Source organism: Mytilus californianus, unplaced genomic scaffold (assembly GCF_021869535.1).
Source record: "Mytilus californianus isolate M0D057914Y unplaced genomic scaffold, xbMytCali1.0.p SCAF_12, whole genome shotgun sequence".
NCBI lineage: Eukaryota > Metazoa > Mollusca > Bivalvia > Mytilida > Mytilidae > Mytilus > Mytilus californianus.
Genome location: NW_026262604.1, coordinates 11012766 through 11036344, shown reverse-complemented (window position 1 = coordinate 11036344; position 23579 = coordinate 11012766). Strand labels below are relative to the sequence as shown.

General features: G+C 31.5%; 1 protein-coding gene and 1 long non-coding RNA gene across 2 annotated transcripts in view; one reads left to right on the top strand and one right to left on the bottom strand.

The window, feature by feature from the left end:
* The window catches only part of LOC127721359 (perlucin-like protein), a 126635-nt gene that overhangs the window by 95086 nt on the left and 7970 nt on the right, over window positions 1-23579 (top strand). The window lies entirely within an intron of this gene.
* LOC127721383 (uncharacterized) lies at window positions 7742-14144 on the bottom strand. Its single transcript, XR_007991201.1, has 3 exons — window positions 13913-14144; window positions 12877-13804; window positions 7742-8900 (listed from the first exon to the last, which is right to left on the bottom strand). It is a non-coding gene; the product is annotated as an uncharacterized LOC127721383 (long non-coding RNA).

Below are 23579 nucleotides of genomic sequence, written 5' to 3'. Positions count from 1 at the left end.
AGTTGATTTCCGAGATAAATACCTCGAAGGTTCCTGACTCATTGAGTATTGATAGATTTTTTCAAACACTAGTGAGTTTCTCAGCTACAAGCTCATCAAAGGGTGAAAAACATCTTCTCTAATTTTTGTGCTATTTTCACATTTCTTGACCGGTGATAAATTTGTTCTCGGCAAATGATTGGTCGAAATTTAATTATGACGTCAAATTTTCTTGGTTTCTTCTGTATTTTCCTATTGTGACGTCATAAAAAAAAGGCGACCATGCCTGATGACGTCACATATAAAGAACACAATTTTCTGCAAATCTTTGAAAAGGAAGGATAAGAATCATTAGAGAAACAGATTCCACCACTATAACTTGTGTATTACGATATTTCTCCACTCTAAACAGTTAAATTTAAAGTATTTAAAAAGCTCGGCAAGCCTCGCGCTTTAAATATTAAAATTTAACTCTCTCGAGTGGAGAAATATCGTAACACACTTGTTGCAGTGGTGAAATCTATATTTCTTCAGTTGGAAAGCAACTCCTTAGAAACGTCCGTTGTCGTCCAGCTCTATCAGCAACAATAGCAGGGGGACATAATTAGGTGACGCCACAAAAATCGGCGACCACAAAAAGTCCGCGAAATCAATCGGCTAAAAAATCGATGTTTAAACTTATTTTTGAAATTGTCATGCTTTTATTATAATTGGTTTTTAAAGTTTGCAGGTTTTGTGAATAATATAACTTTAATACGACAAAGAAACATTGTCGAAAACCATTTTCATTTGCTATCACTTCATCGTGTCAGTTCTAATAATTATCAGCTATATTTTTTGTTCGCCAAAAACATCGAAATTAAATAACCACGTTTGCGTATCCAAATACGGAAAAGAACGTTAAACATCTTAAATTAAACCAGGTGACCTATTCTTAATTTCTTCATAATTAGGAAGCCTTCATTTTTTACTCTAATACAATAATTTCAGTGACTACCGGGTATGGCATTTTGTAGCTTGTTTCGGCAGCGTTACTCGTTTAAACTACTGAAGGTTCAGCGTATTTACGTTGTAGATGCTTTCAAAGTACTATAAAATACTGATTTTATTAGAGACATAGATGAATGATTAAAAAATGTTGATTTTTACAATTACATACGATAACTTCATTGTAAAGTAATAAAAACCCTTCACGATCCCCTACACACATCGCCGGTGACATTGTTTTCTCTTTTGAAAATACGTCATATAACGTTAACAAAATATGTGTCAGGGTCATATTGTGCATAGTGAAAATTTACACATTGGAAAAGTGAAACAAAGATCGTGTTTAATACCTTTGAAACTGTTCGTCTAAGAACATTTTATTTATACTGGCAACAACTCTGACAAATAATGGATGGACAAAAAACACAAGAAATGTAACTAAAACAAATTTGCCCTGCAATGCAAATTCTGGGGAAAAATATTTCAAAGAAGAAATGAAGGTCAGTTATATTTAAATATACCCAAAAGTGAAAACCCTTGCTTAGTGGATTTCTCTTTACTAAATAAGTTACAGTAATAAGTGAAGAAAACCTAACTTGTCAAGTCAAACATGAAATTGCATTCATAAAGATGTGACCATACAATAAAATTGTCAAATTTTCAATCATTCAATAAGTATAATGCACAAGATTTTCCACACCAACTGTTATGTCAAATGGTCCTTTTGTAATTTATGATATAAATATTCAATCATTAAGTTAAAATTATACAATACTTTGTTTATAAATATTTATACCAGGTGACACAGCAACTTCAAGGTTGCATTTTTGTAAATATTGGCAATGCAATTTTCCATAGGAACTCCTTTTACGGCTAAAACTGTACCACTTTTACTATGAAGTTTTGAACAAAATCTTATCCTAGAATTGAAAGTTCATATGCACTACAATTTTTTTCAAAGGTCAAAATATAGGGCTGTGCGGCATATTTTCAACGTTTATATGCCCTGAACTTTTCAGAGTTTAAACTAACACTAATTTTCTTAACTACCCCTACCTCGAATGAAGGGTTACCACGGATTTCAATGTAAACAATATGCACATGTATATTTACTGGTAACATTCCCAAGTTATGTCTCTATGAGATGAAACACAGAGAGCATAACTGGGAACCAGTATGTAAACAAAATTAATTTTCTATGAATATTCTAAATCTCCCCAAAAGAGGCGTGGTTTGAGAAACAGCTGTATTTACAAAGTGCAACCTATACAAACATTTATTCAAATAGGAAACTCTCTAAAATCAGTTTTTCTCACATTAATACTCATTTATCAGAATTATAGCCTGAAAGAAATCACTGTGTATACTCTAAGTTTTTTTTACTGAAAATTTTATACCCCTCCCCTGTTTCAATTTTTAAAAGAATTTGAAAACAAGACTTTAATTATTGCCAGCTTACCCTATTTGCATATTTTCAGATATAAAATGCCTAGAACCTGTAAAAACATATTGAAAGCATATCAGAATACTATAAATGTTATGTTTAGCAGTCAATCATTACAACATTCAAGATTATATAAAATATCCAATCCTGCCTCTGTCTCCAGTCCACATCTTACTGTATGCCTATTTGTCAATTAAAGTTCACATTTTCTACCTCAAATGGTCAATTTAGAATTCTTGTCACAACAGTATCATCTGTAACCATATATCTGACACAATTTACCTAATAAATATACTAGAAGTGTTCAAACAAAGCCATATTTGCAATAGTTGTATGTATGCAGATACCAGTCTGAGATATAAATTCACTTAAAATGTTATAGAGATGACTGCTAACATCTGATTTTTGCATAACTTCCAAGCATAGTTATTGTTTTCTATATCAAGAACTTAAAAATCATAAAATCATAGCATTTACAGGTAAAATTATCTGTTTTATGACCCAGGGGGTAGGCAATTTTCTATGTTTTTTGCCCCTGGGGTCTCAAATTTCCTAAATTATTCTGCTGTTTCTAGCAATTTGGAATATTTAGTACATATTCAGGATAGAACACACTATTGTAAGTTTTGTTGAGATATTTTTGTATTTCTAGCTTGTATTTTTTATGCCGTGGTGACAAAAAAGCAGATTTAGGTGTTACGGCTTACTTTTGGGTTAATGACAGGACACAAACACCCCATAAATAATATTCAGGAAGGATCGATGAGTTTCAATGACTGCGAAGAGTAAATATAAGCACTTCTCAACAATTTAACTTACAAACATGCAAATATTATGAATTAATTTTGTATTCAGGACTTTAAGTAAACTATGCATACTGTAAACTGTGAATTTATGCTGAGTCATCATATCTAAGGCCCAGGATTATATCAATCTTCATGAAATATTTATAAAACTTGATATTTGAGTTAATTTCTTTAAAATCTGTGAGATAAAGAAAATTTGGTTAAATTCTGAATGTTCTCTTTTTTCACCCTATATAGGTTGCATTTCTGTAAATATTGGCAATGCAATTTTCCATAGGAACTCCTTTTACGGCTAAAACTGTACCACTTTTACTATGAAGTTTTGAACAAAATCTTATCCTAGAATTGAAAGTTCATATGCACTACAATTTTTTTCAAAGGTCAAAATATAGGGCTGTGCGGCATATTTTCAACGTTTATATGCCCTGAACTTTTCAGAGTTTAAACTAACACTAATTTTCTTAACTACCCCTACCTCGAATGAAGGGTTACCACGGATTTCAATGTAAACAATATGCACATGTATATTTACTGGTAACATTCCCAAGTTATGTCTCTATGAGATGAAACACAGAGAGCATAACTGGGAACCAGTATGTAAACAAAATTAATTTTCTATGAATATTCTAAATCTCCCCAAAAGAGGCGTGGTTTGAGAAACAGCTGTATTTACAAAGTGCAACCTATAGAGTTGCAGCCTTAAATTTTTTTGAATTTTTCAAAAAGTTTACTTTCATAATTTATAAAATACTCAGAGAAATTTGACAAGGACTACTCTCCTAGCTAATTTTTAATTATGATCTTAAAATAAAAAATTACGTCACTTATTAGGCTATACTATCATTAAAGTATTTTTTTTTACAGATGTTCTATTGTTCAGTGACAATAAGTTATTCTGAAATATTTTTGGTATACTTATCCTTTTTCTATAGGATATATATTTTCTAGTATTAGGTAGTTCTTTACTGTTCAACTAAGAAATATAGAAGGAGCTATAGGGCTTAGAATGTAAAATTTAATGATCAAAAGTATTTCAGAAGGATTTAAATGTACACAATATGTTTTATTGCACTGAACATTGTTAAAAGTATTTTAAAAAATCTACCAAGAGTGATCCCATATCCCGCTATAAAGATTGTTGTGGAAATATCATCTGCCAGAACAAATTTAAATCAATTCAGCTAGTTTTCTAAGAGACATTTCTGATTTTTTTCCAATTTACTGTCTTTTAAGCTTGACCTCTAATTTTTCTTTGAAAAGGAGAGAGGAATTACTCTTGATAATATTATAACTGTATAGTTTGTAAATAGAATTTCATTTATTTTTCTTCTTGATTTTTGTGATTTAAGCTCCTTTTTATTATTTTGTTGTTTTTTTTTGTTTTTTTTTTGACAGCAAACACGTACTAGATAATATAGCGACAGTTATAGAAAATAAAGGAAGGAGTCACACATTGGCATGGCAACAAAAAAAGCAAATAGGACAGAAAAAAAAGAAAGCTGCTGACTTAGAACGTTATAATCTGTTTGACTGTTTAATGAAATAACGAACTTTATCAAAATTCTAGAGTTAGTTTCGTAATTATATGCATCTTTTCCAAACAATAGCGTTTCAATATCAATGTGTATGTTCATATTTATAAGATCATTATTCAGACTTTCGTTGGTTATAATATAATTGACATTCTAGAAAGTAATGGATGGCATCTTTAACAGGAGAACCGCAGGAGCATTTAGAAATCATTCACTACATTTATCTTATTTAAGTCTGCATTTAATGAACTGCACTGGTGCCTTAGTCTTGTATGCAGTATATTAAATTCTATAGGCCCTTCACCATAATATGTTGGAGGTCTAAATAGTTCATCCTTTATTTTTCGTTTAAATTGTCGGATAGTTGGTGCGTTTCTTATTGTTGGATTTAAATTATTTCATATTCTGACAGTCATTCGTAGTCTACATCTAGGGGGTATATAATTATCATTATTTCTTAGGTTGTATCCACTGACATCAGATGTAACTGGAGGTAGACAGTCGATTAGATATTGGGGACAAAAGGAGTAGGTTCACTAACTAGTGAAAATGGCCCCGTCCTAAACAATGTTTCTGTTGTGAATAAATAGTTGTATGTGATGTATGAAGCATGAAAACACATGAAATTAACAAATAAATCCATACATTTGCATTTTGGGGTAAATAATGAAAAAATCATTAAAAACCATTGATTTCTGGAAAATAATTTTTATTTTTTAAATATTCAATTTTGATAATTGGTTGTTAGTTAAAATTAACACAAACTAACATGTCTTAGTATTCAGACTCAATTTTTGGACTTATTTGGGAATTTAACCCTTTCATCCCCAACGATGCCTTGAGGCATCGCATGGCGCGCGCCCAACGATGCCTCTAGGCATCGCCTGTCGCGTGCCCAACGATGCCTTCAGGCATCGTAGAATTAATTCGACAATAAATGGACTGCACGAACCTAAAATGTTGCGTAAATGCATGTTGGGTCGAATAAACGATGTGCATGTTCAATCTTTCGTAATATCTACTTGATTAGGGCATAGATGCCGTTTGAAACGTTAAATAACCTGTTTGAAATACCGAAGCAGGTGCAAAAAAAATATCCTGTCTCGAAGTTTAATCAGAGTCAAAATTAAAAACAAATGTGAGTGTTTTCAATCTACCATGTGTTTCCCTGGTGCACTAAAGTCACAACGAGGATTCTTGGAACTCATTTGCATATTGTTATGATTTTATATTTTCACAAATGGTAACTAATAATACGTATATGTGTAATTAAAACATACAATACCGAGTATGTCTCGCATAGATCTTGATATTTTCTTCAATTTTTTAATAAATAAATATTCAACAACTCTTTTCTTATCAACTAGCATTGAGCGTTGGAATGTGTATTCACATTTCATTTTATTTATAACTCTGACCTTATATCGTCCAATTAAAACTCGGGGTTCCCTTCTTTATACATGTGATATGTCATGTGATTAAAAAATGTCGTCTGTAAACCAAAGAACAAAATTGAAATGTCCGATTCTTCAGACGAGGAATTCTTAGGTTTTGAAGACGATGAAATTCAACAGGCTGTTCAACGGTATTACTAGATCTAGGAATTGGGGGTGATTTTGAATTCAATACTTCAGGAAACGAGTCTGAGGGCTCAGAAACAGAACCGACCATTCCTATCTATAATGTCAATGACCAAGTAGTCCCAGATATAGACAATGTTGCAAACACCTGGCATCACAATTTTGATATTCATGAAAGGGGGTTACCTCATTTATTCACACCTAGAGGTCCAGATGGAAGGGCAACAGGCCCAGCTACCATTTTAGCTGCTGATAAGGGTCCAATAGATTTCTTCAAACTTTTCTTGAATGACATAATTTTTGAACATATAATTAATGAAACTGAAAGTTATGCCATCCAACAAATTGCTGAAAACCCAGACAGTAATAAATCTGCCTGGTCAAAACCTAGTTTGCCAGAAATTAAAGCTTTTATTGGTCTTTGCTTTTTGATGGGAATTGATGTTAAACCAGAAACCAAACTAAACTGGTCAACTGATCCCTTCATGGAATCTCCAATATTCCGTAAAACAATGCCCAGGAATAGATTTATGCAAGTCATGAGGTACCTTCATTTCAGTGACAACCATAATGCACAACAACCAGGTCATCCATCATATGATGTACTTTATAAAATAAGAAACATCTTGAATATGTTTAACACATCAATGAAAAGAGAATTTGTCCCTACACTAGAGAGGCCAGGCCTATTTATTTACAGGGAATATATTGTCATTTATGTATGTTATTGGATAAAGCTCCTTAAGACAAACATTTTGAGCTATTACTTGTCTTAATCGGATATATGGTTCAAAAGTTACGAGTGTTCAAAGTTTCCAATTCATCCCCCCTTTTTTATCCAAGATGGCCGCCATTTTATAGACATTGAAGTCCCTTTTGGAAGGTTAATATTGATCCACATTGACATATATCAACCACATACTGCTTGTTTTCTATTATAATAAAGTTCAGAGTTGTCCATGATATGCTCTCAAAAAATTTAACAGCCATACAAATTTCCATAAAGTGTTGTTTTCTGCCTTGCATAATGGGACACGATAACCATATAGCTCTATCAATTATCAAAAATGATGGTATGCATATAACATTATAGATTGATTTCACCCTGCAACTCATCACAAATGGTACAATTAGGAAAAATTGGACAAGTAGGTTGAAGGACATAAAAAAAAAATAAGGCTCAGTTTGCACTCCCAGCCTCTTTGACATTAAAATGATGAATGGCACCGAAGTCAATATTACAACAATAACTATTGTAGTGTCCAATGGTAGCACTAAAATGGAAATATCTCATAAACTACTAAAGATGTGTTCATGAAATTTTTCATGAGATTAAAACAGTTATCAATGCATGTGATGGTTATTTTTTTGTACCTTAAAGAGCGAGAAGGGCGGCCATTTTTAATCAAAATGGCCGCCAATTTCATAACTTTTGAATGAAATTTATACATTTTTTAGTCCTACTCTCATATTTCTTGACCGATTTTTGTAATGCTGGTATCAAATTGTTTGTCTTGATACAAGGTACCAATTTTTTATTGTATTGGGACAAACCAGCTCAAATTGGTAGCCATTTTGATTCAAAATGGCTCCCGTTTTCTAGATTTTCTATCCCGATTAAATGCTTTTTGTCATATTACTCTGTCATTTTTTGACTGATTTTTGCAATGCTGGTATCAAATTGTTTGTCTTAACACAAGGTACCAATTTTGGAATGAATTGTGACAATACAACTCAAAATGGTAGCCATTTTGATTCAAAATGGCTCCCATTTCGGAGTTTTTCTGTTTCGATTAAACATTTTTCATCAATACTCAGTCATTTCTCAACTGATTTTTGCAATGTTGGTATCAAATTGTTTGTTTTAATACAAGGTATCAGGTTTTGAATGAATTATGACAGTTGAACTCTCAATGGTGGCCATTTTGATCCAAAATGGCTCCCATTTGAAGGTAATCCCAAGTTTTTACCTCACGATCTATGTTTTATCTTCATTATTCTCTCATTTTTCAGCTGAGTTTTGTAATATTGGTATTCAACTAAATATCTTAACACAAGTTATCAAACTGGCAACAGGAATTGACTACCCATCCTGAGACTGAGTTCATTTGTAAAAAACAGGCACATGGCATATCAAATTATGCATTTACATGTTGTATATTTCATCCTGAATATGCTTGAAATATTTGCCACTGGATGTTACTGGAGCCAAATAATAAAATGTCATTATGTTATTGATTCATCGACTGAAACAAATTATGCCTGATACATGTGGTATTTGATGATTTCATAAAAAAAATTCCAGCATATAATGTATTTTATTTTTTAAACAGCTCTAATAAATTCACTACTAGCACTGTTATATGCCTGCATCATCATTTTCTTCATCAATAACACATCAGTTGGATAATTCTGTTGAAGTTGTACCATCAGTGCATCACTGAATCATTTGAAGTTGTACCACTACTGAGTCCGAGATTCCTCAAGGTTCTATTGATAGGTTACCATTCCATGACATTTTTCCAAATTTGCAATGCAATTGCTGGTCAAGCTTACATCTATGGGATCCAGACTAAAACATCACAAGAAAAAAAAACAAAGTTATTAATATGCTATACTTATTTATTAAGATAAAGTTTATATTAAATCATAGTAATATTAGCAGCAATAGTAAGAAATATATATGACTACTACACAGAAATTTGTGATATCTGTTTACATAAATATATGACATAGCATGTAAACACATGATTTCATAAACCCTAGACAAAATAGGTATTGTAATATTTCTTATATTCAGAACAAATAGTATCATAATTTGTTAAAACCCAAGTTCTTCCACCTGAATCTTTTGCGTTAACTTCGAAATCTGAACAGAAAATAAAAATATTTTCCACAACACTAATGTCATCTTTTTGTGGCCATTTAAACAAATTGCCCATATTTTGGGATGGACACAAAAATTTTACCTGAACCAGTAAATCATTTTTAACAGATAAAATTTGACCTGGATACCAGGTATCAATATATGCTACAGCTACATACTGTCCAGCTTTCAAAGCTATGGACTTTGGAGTATATGTTTCTGAAGGTTTGCTAACAACAAAATCAGTTTCTTCTACATTATCATGATTTTGACTCTGATAATTAGCTTTATTACTGTTTGATTTTCTTGGTTTTTTCTGTACTGGCTCACAGACTGAATGGTTCTGTTTAATTTTTATTTCATTGAGCTTTATACAAATGAGTTCTCTTTGTTTTTCCATAATTTGCTCCCTTTCTTCTTTTGATTTGATACAAAAAATAATACATGCATCTTTGGTTCCAGATTGTGCATTGTTCACATTAATATTCATATGTATAAGAACTTTCAAATTAGAAATAAGCTCTGCTAAAGAAAATGAAATATTATTAGAAGAAAATTGTAAAAGTGTTTTATCTTCAACACTCATGTGTAAAACTTTTTCCCTAAACTTAAGTTGAGTTTTTACCGCTTCAATCTTTTCATTTTGAGTTAAGTTAACTAAAAATTTATTAATGTCTTCAATATTTTGCCAAAGACCACCTATGTTCTGAATGTTTTTTGAAATTTTTTCAATTTCTTGCTGCTTTTGCAATTGTTTTTTTAATTTATCTGCCTCTCTTTTCTTAAGTAATAATAAATGTTGATTTTTTATTTCAATCTTTCTTTCTTTAAACTGTTTAATGATCTCTGGTGTACGTTGTCTTGCTATTTTAAAATATTCAGATTTTTTTTCATTTTCTAAATTATTCAACCACTTAACTGTTTTGTTGTTAGCAAACAAAATAATACCTTCCAGTGCAATTAAATTGGCATTTGGTTTTTCCCTTTGAAGCCGGTCTAAATTTGCAAAATCTCTTTCCGAAATAATATTGGTAGTAGCAACTGATTTGCTTTGTTCTCTTAAATTTATATCAATCCCATCAGTTTTTTCATTTAATATTCCTCCAGGAAGACAGTCACTTAACTGTCTCTCTAGAATTAACTGAAAGTTTAATAAAATAATTTGAAGAGCTTCAGTAGTAAGAATGTTGAGTTCTTCGTCTTCAACAGCAAATAAACAACCAAAAATTTCATCAATATTAGTATAGTTTTTATACAATATTTTTCCTTGGACTAAATCAGTAGCATCTTGAGAATAAATCTCTAAAAAACCTTTAAATTGTTCCCACACCTGATTTAAATCTAAGATATGATCTGCATTTTCTATAATACGCCACAAAGGACCAGTAAATAACTTATCAACTATTCCAAAAGCTCGACAACCAGCCAAATACATTGGATTTTTAACATAATTAGCAACAGCTTTTAATAAATTATTCCTATTCTCTTTTTCAAAATACAAATCAATAAATTCATAAATGTTATCTTTGTGAAAAAACACAGATGCACCCATAGCAAAAAGCAAATTAATACGATGACCGTGAAAAGTGGTCAACTTAAGATCAATGTTATTATCACTCAAAAATGTTCGAAACAATGAACCGTAACCAGACTTTTCATCAGCACCTGGTACACAAAGTTTGCAGCAAGCTCTAATAAAATCAGTTGTTGACTGATTATAAGTAAAATTAACATTATTATCTTCAACATTATCTAAATTCGAAATATTTTTTTCCCATTGTTTAAGGCCAATTTCTGCCTGGGAAGCAAAATTTACAATAACATGCAAATTACATTTAAAACCATTTAATTTAGCAACTTTTTTTCTAACTTCCTCCGGTGTATCCCCATCTTTCGGTATACACTCAAAACGCATTTTTTTCTAAACAATTTTTCAAACAGGTATTTACAATATGACGATCTGTCATTAAATTTTTGACTGACAAAAGTAGTTTTGCCTTCTTTACAGCTATATCCTCATCAGTTTCTAATAAACTACCCATATCACTTCAAATTTGGTCAATCATTTTTAAAAAGCTTTCGGTATTGCCACTCACAAGTTCCGAAATACCTAAAGAGAGTTGCCCGGAATCGGTACCAACTTGAAGCCCCCCAAATTCCCTACCCATACGCTTTGTCCCATCTGTATGTAACGTATTAAAATTACTATTTAACATAGCTTCTGCAGCTTGAATTTGAGCTAATGCCTTAGCTTCAACCATCATATATTCTGCAAAGGTTTTTTTGGGAAGCCTTTCTACTTTTAAACCTCCAAGTTTTTCTAAAACTGTTTTTATGACATTTTCTATGTTTTTCACGCCTACATTCATAGATAACAATGTAGCATACACCTCCCGTACATCATCTGTGTATTTACCTTCATGAAATGTAGTGACCATTTTTGATTGTGAAAGTTCTTCCAACTCATCTTTGAGAATAAAATTTTCATTTTCTAAATATGAAACTTTCTCTCTAAGTGAAGAAACCTCAATGTTTTCCTTGTTGCATGTTTTTTGTGTTAAATTTTGAGTGACTTTAGCTTTTTTCAAATTTCTATACTTGTCGCGGTAATATTTCAATAGTGATGATGTTTGTTTATGAATTTGTTTGCTTATTTCTGACTTCTGTTTTATTAATTTTTTTTCTGTAATGTGTTTGCTATTTTCTGACTGAAGAAACTGTATTTTCTTTTGCCTCCGCTTTAGCTTTTTATTTACATTTCTTGTAGAAAAGTTGGACAGTTTTATACAGCATGTAGCATATTTTTTATTCAGTTTCACATTGCTCTTCTTTAATTCATTTAATTTTAAATTTGCATTCATTCTTGCATGCCTAGCAATTTTCAATTTGTTTTCAAGATTTTGTACATTCTTTTTCAACATACATTTCTCTCCATCTACAGTGTTTAAACAAGGACGCCTTTGTTGAAGGCCTTCACCTTCATTTTTCCCTGTAGCATTATATTTGGTTTTGGGGGGTACATATATACTATCCAAGTACATGTCTTGATCTATTTTACTGTTTTTAGATAGAGCTAGCTGCCTTTTATAAAAACTTTCCATTTGTCTCCTCAAAAAACCGACATCAGGACAATAATCGAGACCCAACATTAATTTAATCCAAACAGAAAAATCTTTAAAAGTGAAATTGTGTCGGAGTCTGAGTTTTCGTAACTCTACAATTAAACCAATTGGTAAATTCAAAATACCTTCCAACTTAGAGGGGTTCTTTAACCATTGTAATGAAATACCATATTTCATACAATAGGGCCCTACTTCACTAAAATTTTCATTTCCAAAAACTACATCATAACCTAAAGTAACATCAATGCGTTTTAAAATCAGAGCCATTCTGTTTCTAATTTTTCTTACAAAAGATGACACAGAAGTAATTAAAATATCAAAGTTCTTAAAAGCTATTGGTAAGTTCTCTTTAATTGACATTTCTTCTTTTTCTTCAACAACTTTAATTTCCAAATTGGGATCTTTAATTTCTCTAACGACCAACCATCTGAAATAATAATCGTACCCAAAAATAAACAAGTATATTAAAAACTTTGCCAGTTAATCTGTTGCTGTCTCATGAACATATACCCCACATATGTGCCCATTTGTTAAACATTCTACTGTTTAAAATACCTCACCTATTATTTCATCAGGTACGTGTTACAAATATACCATGGTCTAAATTGTCATCGTCCAGCGATGGTGAAAATAATATGACATCATGATCATTGGTTGGTGATGGTAAGAGATAAGTATGGTTTCTATTTCTACGATGGTATGGCATTATCATATATTGACTTGTCAAGCAATGAGTTCACTCATATAGTTTCATCATCCAGCAATGCAACATCTATTAAAGGCTACATCATCCAAATTTGCTGACATTCTAGATGTTCGAACAATTAGAATATCCATTAAGCTGAAAAACACAAAGAAGGGACCACAAAGAAAAGGTTCTAATGCCATGGAACATGATTCATACATTTATTAAAATGATGCAGTATTATTTTTTTTAATGTTATGTAAAAATTAACATAAAAACACCCTGTTCAAGTGTGGATTGGATATCCGTTGCTAAATTTGAAACATATTTATGTAAGGAATTTCCTCTACCTAAAGATAAGTATATTAAAGTAACATGTGCATGATCTAGGTTTAAATTTTAGAAATTATCTTATAATCAGTGACAAGCTTCCAATAAACTATAAAAATAATTAGTATCTTTGCTAAAAAATGATCCAGAACCCTTTGTTTATTGACCTGACACTTAAGTCTCATTGAAACTTCCCTATTTCGGTTCCTTTTTCACGATAAACTTACATATATATCTATGCCCCACCCCCTATTGCCCCAATTTATTTGCTTTATCGTTATTCAAATTCTTTTATTTTCCTAATTTCTAAAGCTTAAAAAAAGTTAAAAGCATAAAATATGAGAACTAACCGGTATAATTCTCGTCCTTCAACAAAGCGACCACTGTTTCTCGATTAACGTTGAACTCCGACAGCCGTTTCCAACATTCCTGTTCACTGGACATTTTCACGTAGGCACTGTTATTACTCGACGCTGAAAAGAAATATGTTCCCGGTTAAATTTTAAGGAGAGATTTAGATCATTTTAAAGATAAAATATTGAAGATTAAAAATATCTCGGTCAAAAAAGTAAAATTCTTACTTAATCTGGTAAATTTTCGACTTGAACTTTTGTTATTGAAATTGCAAGGTCACAGAAACCGAAAGGTGAAATTTGACTGGTACCAAAAGGAAAAAGAAACCCTGCTCTTTCATTGGATAACAAAATTAGATCGATATGACGTCAGGAACATATTTCTATTTCAGTTTGAAGAGGGCTATCCCTGCTCGAAATGCGTGCCGCGGATGACGTTCTTTTGAAAAAACATCGCGAATTCGCCTGAAAATGAAAATTTATTACTACAAGTAATCAAAATATTTTATTATAATAGAAAACACAACCTTTCATCCTTCATTTTAACAATATAATGACACTTAGGATATACGGGAACAACAAGAAAATGATATTTCAATTTCTTTGAATATTAGTAAAATTGTCAACTGGAAAACAAAATGGCGGACAAAATAAACTATTCTGGTTTCTCTACCTACACGCCAGGTCTCAATAGACGAATGCATGATCCCCTTCAAAGGAAGGGTCAAATTCAAACAATATATGCCAGCCAAACCAACTAAATGGGGTATTAAGATATGGGCATTAGCAGATTCAAATACAGGATACATCTGCTATACAGATGTTTATACAGGAAAAACTGATAGACCGCAAGGCCAATTGGGTGAACATGTTGTAAAAAAATGTATAGAGGGGGCTGATATTGTTGGGCAGGGATATCATGTATATGTTGACAATTTCTTTTCTTCACCAAAACTATTCCAAGACCTGTTTGATAACTATCAAACTGCAGCATGTGGAACAGTCCGCAAAAACAGAAGCGGTTTACCAGCTGATTTCATGTTAAAACACCCTGTTGGTATTGATAATAGGGGGACATGAAGTTTTTTCAAAGGAAGTCGATCTCTGGAGTCTTATGGAAAGACAAAAATATTGTAACTGCAATTTCAACAATCCATGATCATTCCAGGTTTGAAGTACAGCGTTTGGTTCAAATAGATGGTCAATTTGATAAAGCAGATATACCATGTCCAAAAATCATAGTCGACTACACTAAATACATGGGAGGTGTTGACAAAGCAGACCAGTATATTCAGTACTACTGCTTTAACCAAAAAACCCAGAAGTGGTATAAACGGGTGTTCTTTAAATTTCTGGAAATTTTGAAATACAATGCATACAGGCTTTTCTTATTGAGTCCAAATCATCAAACCGTTGGAAACTCACCTGCTATGACATATCTCCAATTCTCACGTCAAATTGCCAGTAGTTTGATAGATGAGTACTGTGGCATTGGTACTAGAGGTCGTCAATCTGCAGCCCCAGTACCATCACGTCTTATAGAGAGACATATGCCAAACATTGTGGGGAAAAAGTCATGGTGTCATGTGTGTTGGATGAAGGTTTCCGCTGGTAAACAGGACAAGAGAAAGCAAACAATGTATGGCTGTCTTGAATGTGGTAAACACTTGTGCCTACCAGAGTGCTTTACAGCCTACCACACAATGGCAAAAATACTGTTAGCTATTAACTTGTTACTCTTTAAACTGTTTGTTTCTTCGTAGGAAAGTTCTTTGGATGTTTAGAGCGTTTGAGACATTTAGTGTTGACAATTTATTCTAATCATGGAGTTTTTACTTAAATTACTGTTAGAGAAAATTATTTGAACTTTTAAAACTGTGAGAATAATCAATTATCAAGTAAAACAGTCTGCTTTCAACCAGTGGTTATCTGCATAAAACAACTTTTCATGTTTTTGGGACTCCTTTCTTATTAAAGTAAGTAATTGTTTCACTTGTTCATAAAAGTTGACTTCTTATTTGACTTGTAGTTACATGTATTCCAGTTACTTTAAAATTTCGTTGTCAGCATGCTAAATCATTTAACGTTACATGTGCAGATCAGAGTACACATTTTTGTGTATTGATCCTTTCGTCTATAAATATCTCGGAAGTTTCCGGATTAAAACGAGGTTTGACAACATTACACAAATGGCTGAACGCTGATACATTCAATAAAATGATGGATAGATGATGAGAAAATATCTCGTTTTCTCTTTAAGTAATCGTTCTCTTGATTAAGGATGATCTTTTCTGAAGTGATTTATTAATAGGGAAAACAATAATATGCACAACTCGTGGACAATTAAGAATTATAAGTATTTCAAACTTTTTTAGCGAGCGCTTGTCCGTAAAACTTATTGTTTCGTTTTACTCGCATGGTAAAATGTACTTAAACAACTTTAATATTCTGAAATTTTGTTACTGACAAATGGGTTGACATGTTATTCAACCGTTTTCATTCCGTTTCCTGTCTTGTGACGGCTGCAACTGTCCTACACCCCCATATACTAAACATAAGCGAAAACGCGCACTTATCTGGAAATTAATTCGGGCCGGTAACGGTCTCGTGCAATATTTTATAATGTCATAGAAACGCATAGACCAGTTCAATCCGGTAAGGAAAGTGTTAATCTCATTTTTGGGGGAAAAGTTGAAAAAATCATAAAAAATCACAGATTTCTTGAAAATATTTTTATTTTCTTAAATATTGACTACTATGAATTCATTTCAAGTGAACATTATCAAAAAATTACCTGCCAAAAAATTGAGACACAATTTTTATATATATTGTGGTATTTAACTTCATTTTTGGGGATAAAGTTGAGAAAATATTCAAAAATCACTGATTTCTGGAAAATTATTTTAATTTTTTAAATATTTAATTTTGATAATTGGTTCTTAGTTAAAATAAACACAAACTAATATGTTTTAGTATTCAGACTCAATTTTTTGACATATTTGGGAATTTAATCTCATTTTTGGGGGAAAAGTTGAAAAAATCATAAAAAATCACAGATTTCTGGAAAATATTTTTATTTTCTTAAATATTGACTCCTATGAATTCATTTCAAGTGAAAAATTTGAAAAAAATTACCTGTCAAAAAATTGAGACACAATTTTCATACATATTGTGGTATTTAACTTCATTTTTGGGGAAGAAGTTGAGAAAATATTCAAGAATCACTGATTTCTGGAAAATTATTCAATTTTTTTAAATATTTAATTTTGATAATTGGTTGTTAGTTAAAATTAACACAAACTAACATGATTTAGTATTCAGACTCAATTTTTGGACTTATTTGGGAATTTAATCTCATTTTTGGGGGAAAAGTTGAAAAAATCATAAAAAATCACAGATTTCTGGAAAATATTTTTATTTTCTTAAATATTGACTACTATGAAATCATTTCAAGTGAACATTTTCAAAAAATTACCTGCCAAAAAATTGAGACACAATTTTCATACATATTGTGATATTTAACTTCATTTTTGGGGATAAAGTTGAGAAAATATTTAAAAATCACTGATTTCTGGAAAATTATTTAAATATTTTAAATATTTAATTTTGATAATTGATTGTTAGTTAAAATTAACTCAAACTAACAGGTCTTAGTATTCAGACTCAATTTTTGGACTTATATGGGAATTTAACCTCATTTTTGGGGGAAAATTTTAAAAAAAATCATAAAAAATCACTGATTTCGGGAAAATATCTATAATTTTTTTTATATATTGATTTTTCTGAATTAATTTTTGAGTAAATTTCATCAAAAAATAACCTGTCTGAAAACTAACGCTTAGTTCCATACAAGTTCTAGTTTTAACCTCATTTGGGGGGGGGGGGGGGGAAGTTAAAAAAAAATCATACAAAATCACATATTTCTGGAAAATATTATTTTTTAACTTTTTCAAATATTGAGTAATTGGATTTAATTTCTAGTTAACTTCAGATTCAGAATATTTAATCTATACAAAGTACTTCTTTGAGGACACATGACGACTCTGTATTCGTATCCTAAGTAGGTCAGTAGCATCCTTATGAAAACATATTTTGGAATCTCCTTCCATATATTCCTGAATGTAAGATGGAGAAAGCTTGAGTTGATAAACTCCACAAGTTAGTGACCTCAGTTGCTCATCAGTTAGTTGTGGAAATGGAATGTCACTGTCCTCTAATGGCTTCCACTGTGCTGTCCGTCTTTGCAGGTTGTTCTCCTCAACATATGCTTTCAAGGTATTAATCTACAAAAAAATGTAATTTCATTAATGTATATACATAAAGTTTAAATACTCATTTTGTAATTAGGGTACAAGACAAAAAAAGTATATCTAGTTATCTTGCTTATCAAAAGTTGTTAGATAAAGGAATGCATGTATCAATTAAGCTTTTGGTCAATGTTTATAAATATTGTCACATGATGCAAATGTAGTTAAAGTCATTGCCGCTTATTGTTAGCTTAAACTACACAAAATTTGAGTAAAAGTATTTTTCTAGACAATTTACAAACATATATTTTTTATGGATCATCAATAAATTTTGCTAAACTTTTACTCAAATTTTGTGTAGTTCAAGCTACAAAAATATTTTTTTGTCATGCATCCGATTTCACCTTGAGAGATGCACACGCCTGATGAAGCTAATTTGTTTAGCGAAATATTGCGTGAATAATATAAAATATAACAACTAATTTTATAACACTCATTAGTGTGTTAAAGTTACATTCTTATGCACTTATATATATATATATATATATATATATATATGATTGATTTAGGTAATGTGACTAAAGATATACATGTATATATATTATGCTCACAAAATCTTCAACATACTATATAAACAGAACATTTAAATAAAAATTGAATGTTATTGTTGCTAGAATAAAGATAATCCCTAAACATGCTTTATGAGGGTATGGATGTGGTGTCCTTCATTTCTGTGTTCTTTATTTTTTTGCTAATTTTATTTTCTTTAAAAATGGTGGTTATTCTGTATTCACTTGATTTCTGTATAATGCACCTTTTTTCTTCTGTTATCAGTATGTTTCAACCTGATTCTTTAATGTTTTGCATAGTTATTGCATATTCTTTATATTTTTGCAACCCGCTATTCTCTATTAAATATTATTTATATTTTTGACCTATTTTTCTCTACTCTTTATTCTTTTTATCCATTATTCTCTATTCTGTTAACCCCATCCGCACCCTCCTTTATCTGAAAGCATTGTTAAACATCACACGATCATGCTTATTTTTTTCTTATGTTACAATGTATGCTGTAACGCTATTGTATCAGATTAGAGGGACGTTATGATGTAACGCCACTGTCTCAGATAAGAGGAAGGCTCCGGTTCAACCAAATATGTTAAACCACACTGTATATATGTGTACCTGTCCCAAGTCAGTAGCCTGCATACACTTTGGTTGTTGTTGCTTGTAACTGAGTTTTATATTATTATTATTATTGTTTTGTTTATCGATCGCGACATTAGTTTATCTTGACTCTTTTCAATTTATAATTTTCTTAATTACATATTTTGAATAAAAATAAAAGTTAAAGACTCTTGACTTTTAAAATTAACAATATATGTATGATAGTTTACCTTAGTCACCATTCGGCTAGTATTAGCATCAGCATCAGACATCTACTTTTCCCCTTTCTTCATAAATGTCGGCATAGCTGCTTTGATACCAAGCTCCTCTAATAAAGTGATTGAATCTCTAAAGCCTCTGTCCACAACAAATATATCTTTATCGTTCACAAAACTTTTAATGTCATCTACGTTACATTTCATCATGTGATAAGTAGGGACCAAGAATAGCCACAAAATGGCCAGTTGTTGAAACAACGACCATTGGTTTTACAAGTGGTCTGGACTTATGTAGACTGAACGATTTCCTTTGAAAAGAAAAAATATTGCTCTTCTGGATATAGATATAAGTACCATCCAATACAAGTATCATATTATCATCATCAGCATCTAGTAGTGTTTTTGCAAGCGGTCTGGTGTGGTCCTTGATAATTTGCTCACGGGTAATGCTTTCAAAACCAAGATACAATGGTACAAATAATCTCATTAACGCTTGTCTAACAGTATTTATAGCTCTTCGTATACTTGAAATGCTGACCTTGAAGAGGGTTGACATGAGTTTATTAGACAATGCACACTTCATTTTAATCAAGAATAAGCCAACGGATGTCTTTGGAGTACGAGAAGGAGTACTTTTGATATGTATTAATACATGCAAACATAAATCTTCAAATTGTTGATGGGAAAGTCCTGTCAAATTTTTGCAATCAGTTTCACCAAAATTATCAAAGTCTATCTTGTTTTGAGTTTTTTGGCATGTCTCTCTCATGTGTGTCAATAGCTTAACAATAGATGTTCTGTTAGATGATGAGTTTTCGGACTTTGACATATATCAAAACACTCCGTTTTAAGAAAACCATTTTCTTGAAAGTGAGAAGAGCAACACCTTGCTCCTGCTGGTATTAACACATTACCATCAATAAATGCTTGAAAACGTGCATCAGATGATACCACAAGGAACTTGGGGCCTGGTTTTTTACATACAAAATATCTTGCATGACTGTTTGAGGCACCTGGTATATTTAGGCAAACAGACGGGGGACTTGAAAGCTGCTTTGAAGTTCTTGCAACTTTTGGAGGAATAAAGTCCTGATCACAGTCATCTTGTGTAGTCTTGGTTACTTTGAATGGTCTACTTTTTTCTGAATTATAATATTTATGCATACAGCCATTGCATATTATATCATTCTGTGAAATATTTGTAATAAACCATTTATTTTGCAAAAACCGCTTTACTGCTGGATTTATACTTTTTCTTTCCTTTCGCTTTGTTCTTTTACTACATACAATGCAGTTGTAATGCTTAACATTCTAAAAACATGATAAAAAATAAATTGTTAGAAAATGCATATGCTAAAATGTCAAACCGAGGACATTCAGAGCCAATTAGGGAAAAAAATCATTTCTATTTTAATCAAAGAACTTTAGTGAGCAAGCTCACATACCCAATGTACGGAAGCCGGTTAGTGTCAGGGTGGAGTTTTTATTTTAAGTCGTTATAACGACTAAGCTAACTTGTTATAACGACTTAGCTTATCTAACTCGTTATAACAACTTAGCTTACTTGTTTTATCGACTTAGCTAACTCGTTTAACAACTTGGCTAACTTGTTAAACAACTTAGCTAACTTGTTATAACGACTTTGCTAGTCTAACTCGTGGTAACAACTTAGCTATCTCGTTATAACGACTTAGCTAACTCGTTTAAACAACTTAGCTAAGTCGTTATAACAAGTAAGCTAAGTTGTTTAAACGACTTAGCTAAATAGTTAAAATGACTAAGCTAACTTGTTTTAACAACTTAGTTAAGTTGTTTAAACAACTAAGCTTACTCATTCCAACGACTTTGCTAACTTGTTATAACGACTTAGCTAATCTATCTCGTTATAACAAGTTAGCTAAGTTGTTTAAAAAAGTTAGCTAAGTTGTTTCAACAAGTTATCTAAGTCGTTTAAACGAGTTAGCTAAGTCGTTAAAACGAGTAAGCTAAGCTGTTATAACGAGATAGATATGCTAAGTCGTTATAACAACTTAGCTAAGTCGTTATAACAAGTTAGCTAAGTCGTTATAACGACTTCAAAATAAAACATCACCCTGACACTAACCGGCTTCCGTACCAATGTGCACTCATATTGTACACATTTAAATTCAAGTTTGGATGAAATCCTACAAAAAAGGATCTATAAATCTACTAATTTTACATAAGTCCCAAATATAGAAAAAATGACCAAATAAACGAATTTCTGTAAAGGTCAGTTTAATCCAAGCTTTCGTTATTACAAACAGCCACTGCAAACAGCATTACAGTTTGAAGTAAAGCTGACAAAAAATGAATTTAGTTTTTTTATGTGTTACATATATGACAGACGGTGGACGGACTGACGGACGGACCAGCTTAACACAAAATGACTACACAACTTTGTATGGCATAACTAATATTAACTGTGCTGTATAATAAACCTATAAAACATATTGGATATATATCTTATTCTCATCTACACTATTTTTTATTTACTTTTCTCTAATTCTTTGACAGTTTATACCTTTCTGCACTCATTGTATAAAAAAATTTAATCAACGTGTGGTTGCCGGTGATCTCAGAAGATGATTGGATGCATTTAAGGGTCATAACCTTTATCAGCTCAAAATATGCTAATAGGTGTTAATGAAATTGACAACTTTGTGAAATGTGGAAGGCACTCGAAGGGGGTTTTGGTTTAACAAAAAATGAAAATGTATTTTTTAATCATTAGAGAAACAGATTCTTACATAGTTACTTGTGAATTATCAGATTTATCCAATCTCGATAGTTAAATTATAAATTTTAAAGTCCTCGCCAAGGCTCAGACTTTAAAATTGATAATTTAACTATCTCGATTGGATAAATCCGATAATCCACTGGTATCATTGTAAGAATCTATATGTATATTTTTGGATGGTGTCTATTTCTCAAAGACTTTGGTAAGTTACTGAGAAGAACCTGTAATTACTTAAAATTCGTCCGAATGTTCTAATTTAGCTCAATTTATTTCAAGTTTGGTTCATTTTGATAAAGTAAAGAACAAAAATGATAAAACATTCAAGTTTTATTAAAAGTTATATCTTTATTTAAGTCATAAAATAAACAGAATAAATAATTTTATCCATTTAAGAGGTAAACTTGATGTATTTGTTTGACTTTTTTGTCTTTTTTCATCCGTGTAAAATAAAGGGAGGTAATCGATTTTTTTGGACAACATTTGTGCTGTTTGCATTGTATTTCGATCCTAGTTTGATATCTTGTTTTCGTTCTGTAAAGCTTCAGTAAAAGACATTCATATTTAAATTGTTTATTTTGTTTTCCAAATAATTCATTAACATAGCTTTGATAGAATAACACGTTGTTCTGCGTTGAGAATGCCTCAGTTTGTCAGTGAGCCTGTACGGGATGTAGCACGTAAAGCCAAGCTCACAATAGTTGATACTGGTGTTGACTACCTATGACAAACACAGAGAAAAAGCGGCTTTACTTTTTAAACAAATGTGTGCCATTTTCTCTGAAATGAAAAGAATATACAAGTTGCGAAACGTCGCCTGCTAAGGCCACTTGAGGACTTAGACTTGGAAACTTTTTTTCTTGTTGTTTATGTAATTGGTAATTATGCTGTGTTCATATTATCTTTTTACATAAATATTGATACTTACTTTTCTATCCTGGATTACAACATAACATTGCTGTGATTAAGATACAAATAATTGAACTCTTCTGCTTCTGCGGTCATCATCTAGCATAAGTTTCCATGACGAATGTAAACAAACAAACAAAAGACGGCTCTGGTCCGGTGATGATGAGTTCGGATTTCGTATTTAAAAACAAATCGGATGGTTATAATGAAACGCCTTAGACTTTTCATTCACCTATATAGTTGAGAATTTTCACCACAGCAACTTGAAAGGACCTAAAATTAATTACACGTATATATTATATGCGTGGAAGAGTTAGGATTATCAAGACGTTCGCCATTTTGCCATACACTACGGCATGGAAAATTGCTTGCCAGTTTAATTGTTTTAAAAGATAGAGCGCAATCCTCGACAACCTCGATATTTAGCTTGATTAAATTAAATATTATTGAGACTGTGTAGTTTAATATTCAGAGTTGTCGTCGGCTGCTCTCATATCGCAATTTGAAGTAATACAGGCAAAAATCGATAATATTTGCCGTTTTTGATCATATGTTGATTTGGATTTGAATTAGGACACAGGCAAGACAGTTATTCAAGA